At 40.1% G+C, this 10,000-nt stretch overlaps 1 protein-coding gene across 7 annotated transcripts in view; it reads right to left on the reverse strand.

Moving 5' to 3' along the window:
* The window catches only part of ctnnd2a (catenin (cadherin-associated protein), delta 2a), a 228,907-nt gene that overhangs the window by 143,779 nt on the left and 75,128 nt on the right, over window positions 1–10,000 (reverse strand). The gene's annotated exons all lie outside the window — the stretch shown is intronic.

A 10,000-nucleotide genomic window follows, 5' to 3' on the forward strand; every position in this document is an offset into this window, starting at 1 on the left:
TATGTATTTGTGTATGTATGTGTATGTGTGTGTGTATGTGTGTGTGAATGTGTGTGTGTGTATGTGTGTGTGTATGTGTGTGTGTGTGTATGTGTGATCCAGCGTGATCCAGCATTAATGTATTCAATGTTAGAGATTTAAGCACTTATGTACGTCGCTCTGGATAAGGGCGTCTGCCAAATGCTGTAAATGTAAATGTAAATGTAAATGTATGTGTGTGTGTATGTGCGTGTGTATGTGTGTGTGTATGTGTGTGTGTGTGTATCTGTGTGTATGTGTGTGTGTATGTGTGTGTGTATGTGCATGTGTATGTGTGTGTGTGTATGTGTGTGTGTATGTGTGTGTATGTGTGTGTGTATGCACGCGTGTGTGCATGTGTGTGTGTATGTGTGTGTATGTGTGTGTGTATGTGCATGTGTATGTGTGTGTATGTGTATGTATGCACGCGTGTGTGTGTATGTGTGTGTGTATGCATGCGTGTGTGTGTGTATGTGTGTGTATGCACGCATGTGTGTGTGTGTATGTGTGTGTGTATGCACGCATGTGTGTGTATGTGTGTATGTGTGTGTGTATGTGCGTGTGTATGTGCGTGTGTATGTGTGTGTGTATGTGTGTGTATGTGCGTGTGTGTGTGTATGTGTGCGTGTATGCACGCGTGTGTGTATGTGTGTGTGTATGTGTGTGTATGTGTGTGTGTATGTGCGTGTGTATGTGTGTGTATATGTGTGTGTGTATGTGTGTGTATGTGTGTGTTTGTGTGTGTGTATGTGTGTGTATGTGTGTATGTATATGTGTGTGTATGTGTGTGTTTGTGTGTGTATGTGTGTGTATGTGTGTGTGTATATGTGTGTGTGTATGTGTGTATGTGTGTGTGTATATGTGTGTGTGTATGTGTGTATGTGTGTGTGTATATGTGTGTGTGTATGTGTGTATGTATATGTGTGTGTATGTGTGTGTTTGTGTGTGTATGTGTGTGTATGTGTGTGTGTATATGTGTGTGTGTATGTGTGTATGTATGTGTGTGTATGCACACGTGTGTGTGTGTGTAACTGACACATCACAGCTAAACCCTGCAGCTACTCTTTTGCAACATAAAGGTCAATTTAATCTTTTTAAGGAAATATCCAGAAATCCTGAATCTCTCATTTAACACCCAGTGACACGGTTTTATTTTAATCTCCAGACTGTTCGCTCTTCACAATATCTCAGAAATATTTCTCATACCTTTTGCATAAAATCTCAGAAATATAATTTTTTTCATTTTTTTAAATATATGTATTTATTATTTATTTAGCATTTTTATTCAGCTATAATGTTTTACCTTTTTTTACTTAAGGTATTAAGCTACACACAGATGATCTATGTACATATGAACAGAAGTTATAGAATTTATAATAAACACAATTTTATAATAAAGAAATCAATAAAGAAACTTTAGATTTTCCAAAAAACTAATAAAAAAAATAAAAGAGATGTTACAGAAATATATATATATATATATATATATATATTGATATATATATATAGATTGATATTGGGTTGATGTTTTATATATATATATATATATATATATATAATATCAACCTTGTGAGCACTTGGTTGGTTGATATAAAAAGAAAAAAAAAATAATTAAATAAATACAAAAATATAAATAATTTACATATTAAATGATACAAGATTACAGTTATAAATATTATACATTTATTAATGATGTTTTAAAAATATTTCTTTATTATTATTCTATTAGATCTAGAAGCTGAACTAAAATGTTAATCATTAAAAAATATTATTAAATATTATTACACGATTGTTGCATCTTTTACTTATTAATTTACAAAAGACAAAAAAATGTTTTGGAAATGTCTAAAACATACGACTTTTATTAAACTTAATATACGTTAAAAAAAGTTTTTCCATTTTGTGTTAATATTAATTATGTTTTAAAAATTATATTTATATTTGAAATAAATAAATATGTATATATTTTACATTTACATCTTAAATTGCAGAAAATCACGGCATACTTTTAATGAGCTCGATCTGAAAGGAAGCACAGGAGAGAGAGAGAGAGAGAGAGAGAGAGAGAGAGAGAGAGAGAGAGAGAGAGTGTGAGAGTGTGAGTGAATGTGTGCGAGTGTGTGAGTGTGTGTGAGTGTGTGTGTGAGGCCACTGGAGCAACAAACCCAGAGGAGGAGATCATTATCTTCATCCAAAGCCCAGTGGGGCAAGCGGAAAATGTCACAGAATAATTTGAATGGAAAGTCCAGAGGCATTGCTGAGGTCTCTCTTTCTCTCTTTAGCTTCTCTCTCACTTTTTCCTCTCTCTTTTTTTCTCACTCCTTTTCTTTTCCTCGCATATACCCTGAACTGTGCTAGCGGTCGGTAGTGAAGCTTCTGAAAGTTGATCAGTGCACTAGTACAGCCTCTGGAGATGAAGTCTTCACTCCTGCTAATGTCAACGCAGAGCACAGTCTCTCTCTCTCGCTCTCTCTCTCTCTCTCTCTCTCTCTCTCTCTCTCTCTCTCTCTCTCTCTCACACACACACACACACACACACACACACACACACACACACACACACACACATTTTTCTCCGTTTGCTAACCTGTACAAAAGAGCTAGAACATTACTGTAACAGGATGATGAAGATGATGATGATGATGATGATGATGAAGATGATGATGATGATGATGATGATGATGATGCATTTCAGACTTTATAGACCTTAAATAAACAAAAATTACAAATAAAAATACTCTCACTCATTTTCTACCGCTTATCCGAACTACCTCGGGTCACGGGGAGCCTGTGCCTATCTCAGGCATCATCGGGCATCAAGGCAGGATACACCCTGGATGGAGTGCCAACCCATCACAGGGCACACACACACACACACTCATTCACTCACACAATCACACACTACGGACAATTTTCCAGAGATGCCAATCAACCTACCATGCATGTCTTTGGACCGGGGGAGGAAACCGGAGTACCCGGAGGAAACCCCCGAGGCACGGGGAGAACATGCAAACTCCACACACACAAGGTGGAGGCAGTGAGGTCCGTATGTTTACGGTCAGAGACAATACGGTGACCCTACTGCAGTTAATCCAGCCTCTGTCTCCACATGTATATTGTAGGAGCTGCTTTTAGATACGGATCGTTAATAGAGCCGAAAGAGGAAAGCTGTCTAGCACGAACAGTGAGGATGATATATATTTATGACTATTACTCATATTTATTATGACATATTAAATATGATTACTTTCTTAAATCCTGTCAGATTAGTTAATGAAAGTTAGTTAGCATTTTAGAGTTTATACATTCAGGAATATTACCTTAAAAAAATCTTCTCAGATTAGCTCATAGCAGCTAGCTGAAGATAATCCTCTGTGTTTTTCTCAGTAACAGGAGTAACAAGCTAAGCTAACAAAAATGTTTTATCACGACACAGATTTTAATGTCTCTATGTATAGAATTAATTCAGGATTAATCTTAAAGGTTCGGAGTTGATCGTCACAGACGTCGGAGTTTCACCGTCACTGAACTGAGAGTAAAACAAAACAGAGAACAAAACTACTTCCACTCCATGTTCCACAATGCTAATTAGCACTGAGTGACATTTATGATGCTAACGGCACAATGTCCTTCGTCCAGTGTGGCTTGTGACCTTTACTGTATGTTGTGTGTGTGTGTGTGTGTGTGTGTGTGTGTTTGTGCTAACAGGCCAGTTTTATTACTCAGTAATAGATTGGACGTGACCTTATGACTGTTGATTGGTTAAGCAAATCCGGTGGCTCATCTCGCTCGCTCGCTCTGTCTATCCATCTGTCTATCTCTCTGTTTCTTCCTGCATGTTCTGATCTTTATCTCTCCGTCGTCTGCACGTCTATCTCTCTACTTATCTCTGTTTATCGGGTTCTGCTTTTTGGTGTCTTTCTTTATCTCTTCACCTGTCTGTCTGTCCATCTGTGGTTTTCTATGTATATATCTGTCGATCAACGCCTCTCCTTATCTTGCTCCCTTTATAAATCTGTCTGTGTCACCATCTGTTTAAACCTTTGTCTGTCTGTCTTCCCATCTGTCTGTCTGTCTGTCTGTCTGTCTGTCTGTCTGTCTGTCTGACAATCTGTCTGATTAAGTGTTAGACGTCTGGTTTTCTGCCTGTCTTTCTGTCTACCTGTCTGTGTGCCTACACATCTGTCTCTCACTGGATCTCGCTCTCTGTCCTTTGTTCTCTTGCTTTATTGATTTGTTTATCTGCCTCATTTCCAACCTTTGTCTCTCTTGGTTCCTCTATGTGTCTGTCTGCCTGTCTGTCTGACAATCTGTCTCTTTCTGATCAGTAGTTCATAACCTGTCTTTCTGACCATCTGTCTTTCTGTCTGTCCCTCTGTCTGTCAATAAACATTTCTCCATCAGAGTCAGTCTTTCTGCTGTCTATCTATTCACCTGTCTCTCTGCTTTTCTGTCTGTCTGCATGTGATTGAACGTCCATGTTTTATATCTCCATTAGTCTGTCTGACTTTTCATCTCCTCCTTTTATTTATTTTCTTTCTCTATTTTTTCTAATCTCCTTTATATATCTCTGTATCTGACCGTCCATCTGTCTATAAGTTATTTTTTGGCCTCTATCTTTCTTCCTGTTTTTCTTTTTTATGAAACACTGAGTCCTCTCTCATTTCTCCTCCCCCTTGTTCTACTGTCTTTTACTGAAACTCTGAGAAATAGAAGAAACTGACACTGTACTCATTTTGGTTCCTGGTCCCTTGTTCCTGGCTCTCTCTCTCTCTCTCTCTCTCTCTCTCTCTCTCTCTCTCTCTCTCTCTCTCTCTATGTTTCTCTCTCTCTCTCTCTCTCTCTCTCTCTCTCTCTCTCTCTCTCTCTCTCTATGTCTCTGTCTGTTTCTCTCTCTCTCTCTCTCTCTCTCTCTCTCTCTCTCTCTCTCTCTCTCTCTCTCTCTCTCTCTCTCTCTCTCTCTCTCTCTCTCTCTCTCTCTCTCTTTACAAGCTTCTGAGACTAGTTCTGAGACTCCAGCGAGTCCGCACTCCACTCTAGGACTAATAACAAGTGACATTTAAAATAAATTAGTAAATATCACACACACACACACACACACACTTACGCACACACACACACACACACACACACACACACACACACACACACACACACACACACACACACACACACAGTGAGTGATATTTACTTTATTATTACTCAGACATCATTAACATGACTTTTTTTTTTTTAAAAGAAGAGAATGAAATAATTCGGTCAGCCGTTCATGAGACAGCGGCCTGATGTTCACTGTTTAACTGACAGAATTTCATCAGTCCTCCACTGGGTGACTGAACTGCAGCTCAGGAGTTCGACACTCCCAAATTATCCAATTTGAATAATAGGCATGTGGCCGAGAGCGACGGAACGGTGGGGAGCTGAAAATACAGAACTAACACACCACTTGGTCTTAACGTCCTCACACACAGTCAGCGTTTAGAGACGAGAGACGAAGAGCAGGCTGACGGGGAAACACTCGGCTCACGACCCACTGAGAGAGCAGATGTTCTGGGGAAACACGTCGTGTTCAACACACAAACACACACACACACACACACACACACACAGGGTCTGGAACGATGGTACGCAGTGTGAGGATCAGTTTAAATAATGGAAATACTTAATGAAGATATCATACAGAGGAGAGAGAATCCTAAAACTCTTGTCAAGACGAACAAAGGAAATCCCTCCCAGCTTCCAAGTTGATGTCAAAAATTGACGTATTCTTAAGCAGAACAAGTGTAATAGACATCTGTTCCAACTCAAAACCTGCTCAAATTCTGCTCACAGTGGAGTTCTGAATTTTCTGAGAAGCACTCAATGACATTAGATGTTTCTCCTGACCAATCAGGACTCGTGTTATTAAAGAAACCTTTGTGAAAGAAGATCATTGTGACATGACACGATGTGACGTCTCACTTTAATCATGGACGTGCAGATCTTGATTTTCCGCCTCTAAAATCCTCAGTTTCATCTGCAGGGGTTCTGAACCTAATCTAGAGACGCGTCCTTGTTGTTTGTTTTCGTCTCACGGTTTTAAATGAAAAGAATTAATAAAAAAAAGAAATTAGTAAGAAGCAAATAAAAAAAGGAGACGTCGTGACATCGTGACACTCACTCGAGGAAGACAAAGTGGCCGGGATTTAACTCAAGACCTTCTGATCGCTGGACCTCCACTGCTGGCTTTGATATGTCTTTACAACAGCAGACCGGCGTGTAACCAGAGAGTCTTTAACCTGTTGGAGTCTTTATCGTGAACTTCACATCATTGTGTTTATCTGATCCTCATAAGTGCCCAGTGTCACAGTTGTAAACATGTCGGCTTCCTTCTTCCATGGGGGAAGAAGAACATCACGGCGGGTTTGTTAAAAAAAAAAGCTACTCGTCAAATCTACCAAAAATCCGACATCCGAATCCAACCATCAGATGATGACGTCCCTGCCACATGCACCAGACATCCAGCAGGTCGTAGGTGCGACATCTGTGGCTGAGATTAAATAAGTAAAAGTCCAAGGTGTGTGTGTATATATATATATATATATATATATATGTGCCCCGCCCCCAGGGGCGTGTCCTGTTGAGTCATTATGATTAATTATGGATCTTCTTGAAGTGCGATGTGTTTCTGGTTGTGTGTCTTCTTGCATTTTTCAACTGAGAATAAATAGTTTATTCTCTTAGGAAGGGGGCGTGGTTTGTGTGTGTGTGGGTGGTTCCTTGACTTTATTGCTCACATGTCTCCGTCAGGTGTCTCTCTGGCCACGTTCACACTGCAGGTAAAAGTGGCCCAAATCTGATTTTTTTTTGGGGTCAAGTGACCAGATCAGACTTCTTCAGGAGTCGTGTGAACACTAACCCAGATCTGATTTTTTTTTCAAATCAGATTCACACCACTTCCATATGTGGTCCTGAATCAGACCCAAATCTGATTTTTTTCCGACGTGGCCGCAGTGTGAACAACCGAGGCGGATTTGATGCGACTTTTACGTCAATCTACATCGACATTCGTCACAATTATGCGCCGGTGAGTTCGCACACAAACGTGACTACGCCTACAGAATGGATCAAATAATCAAAAGTTGCCCTCGACGTCCAAAAATTTTCAAAACACTGCGTCTCTGTGCTGCCGTTACACAAACATTTAGAAAGAAAAGCGAAAACACTTACTTCCTCCATAACGTCGTTGACTTTAGCGCAACTTTGTCGTGCTGCGTGTGACGTCGTCGTTATTGTTCGTTTGCGCATACGGGTCAGTTCGAAACGGCAAACAGTTCACACTGGTATCTGATATAGGCCACATTTTAAAAGGTAATGTGAACAGACAAAGAAAAAAATCAGATCTGAGCAAAATATCCGAATTGAGCATTAAGACTTGCAGTGTGAACGCGGCCTCTGTGGCTCGGCCTTGCCTCAACTCGTGACCGGTTTAAATAATTATCAGTTTCACTTTGCAAATGTCAAGAATGTTTAGATCGGACACGAGCGTGGAAAACACGAGACAAGAACTCAAAAGATCTACATCTACAGTGTCTACATGGAGAACCGCTACAAACTGACATGTAGGTCTGATTGATCGATTTAGTTTTAATTGCGTTTGGAATCAAACTCCAAAGCTGTAGAGAAAAACATCTTATGTATCAGAGACCTGATGTAAATTTCAACTCTCGGGTCCCACTCAGGTCCAGTGACGCTGTTATTAAGCGTTTAGAGTGAAAGCGGCCCTTCATATAAGAGCAGCGCTCCATACTGTATATAACATTAACACTCGATTTAGATGAAAGCGTCTCTCTCTCTCCGACGTGAACGTAATGGATCCCAAAGCCGTGTTTTACACCACGTTACTGTGGAGACGCAGACGTTCCTTATAATCAGAGCCAGAATTAGTGCTAGAATTAGTGCAGAGCCAGAATTAAAGGAAATGGAGTGAAGCTTTAAAATTCACATTACAGCGAGAAGATAACCTCGCTCTTACACGCACACACACACGCACACACACACACACACACACACACACGCTATCGTTCTCCTAACCTTCTTTCTAGAACCAAAATGTCGGCATTGATGCAAGAGCCGGTGACATCAGGAGTTTGGGAGAGTCCTTGCTGTTTTGTTGCCATGGCAACAACTCAAGTTATTTTCAAAGCTGCTGTTAAAGGTGTGGTGAGCTTGTGTGTGTGTGTGTGTGTGTGTGTGTGTGTGTGTGTGTTGGTAAAGTTTCAGATACAAGCATGTTTTTTCTTTCTTTCTTTCTTTCTTTCTTTCTTTCTTTCTTTCTTTCTTTCTTTCTTTCTTTCATTCTTTCTTTCTTTCTTTCCTTCTTTCTTTCTTTCTTTCTTTCTTTCTTTCTTTCTTTCTTTCTTTCTTTCTTTCTCTCACTAACCTGTGTTTATCCTTATCTTTCTTTTCTGGTTTTATTTTTCAGAGAAAACAAAACACACAGAAAGACCACATCACACACACACACGCGTGCACACACACACACACACATACACACACCCACACACACACACACACACACACACACACACACACACACACACACACACACACACACACACACACACACACACACGCACGCACACGCATGCACGCACGCACACCCACACACACACACACACACACACACACACACACACACACACACACACACACACACACACACTGATAGTGCTTGATTGTAAGCGAATGTGGAGCAGGGTTCATGAAGAATGAGTCCAATTTATCGGCAGATTAGAAGCACATTAGAGTTAAGCAGTTCCGGGGCATTTCACACAAAAGTCTGGACCTCTAATTACTCTCGTCCCTGAACGACAAACGCTGCACATTTTTCACACCTAATGTTCAAAACTATTTTTAAAACTGGATCATCTTCAAAGTAAAGTCTGACTCCTGGCACAAACATTACAGAAGCGTTACACAAGCAACTCGACACTCAAGCTCCAGATTATTTCTCTTCCATCACTGCAGCTTTAACACGTTTACCATCTTCTGTCCATCTTCTGTCCATCTTCTGTCCATCTTCTGTCCATCTTCTGTTCATCTTCTGTCCATCTTCTGTTCATCTTCTGTCCATCTTCTGTCCATCTTCTGTCCATCTTCTGTTCATTAAAGAACAACGTGATGCTTTTATCTGTTTACAGTCACTGTAACATGCAGCAGGTCAGTTTACACTACAGCAGCTATAAACACTCACTCCCTTAACAACCTCTCTTCATCTGATCACATCAGACTGTAGATCAGACTGTACATTAGAATGTAAAGCAGAATTTACATCAGACTGCATATCAGACTATACAGTACATAAGTCTGCACATCAGACTGTAGATCAGACTGTAAATCAGACTGTACATCAGACTGTACATCAGACTGCATATCAGACTATACAGCAGACTACACATCAGACAGTAAATCAGACTGCACATCAGACTACATAAGTCTGCACATCAGACTGTAGATTAGACTGTACATTAGAATTTAAAGCAGAATTTACATCAGACTGCACATCAGACTGTACATCAGACTGTACATCAGACTGCATATCAGACTATACAGCAGACTGTAGATCATACTGCACATCAGACTGTACATAAGTCTGCACATCAGACCGTAGATCAGACTGTATACCATACTATACCTCAGACTTTACATCAGTCTACACATCAGACAGTACATTAGACGGCATATCAGACTGTACAGCAGATTACACATCAGACTGTACAATTAGACTACATCAGACTGTACACCAGACTGTAAGATAAGTCTGCAAGATCAGACTGTGGATCAGACTGTACACCATACAATAAGCCAAACTCTACATCAGACTGCACATCAGACCGTACCTCGTTGCACTCCTTTCATCTTTCTTCTCTATTTATCTTTTTGTTTTCTCCTTGACACGCAGAGCGTTCTTCTCAAACAGGTTAATGAACTTCTTCACCTC

This window comes from Tachysurus vachellii, chromosome 25 (genome assembly GCF_030014155.1).
Source record: "Tachysurus vachellii isolate PV-2020 chromosome 25, HZAU_Pvac_v1, whole genome shotgun sequence".
Classification (NCBI taxonomy): domain Eukaryota; kingdom Metazoa; phylum Chordata; class Actinopteri; order Siluriformes; family Bagridae; genus Tachysurus; species Tachysurus vachellii.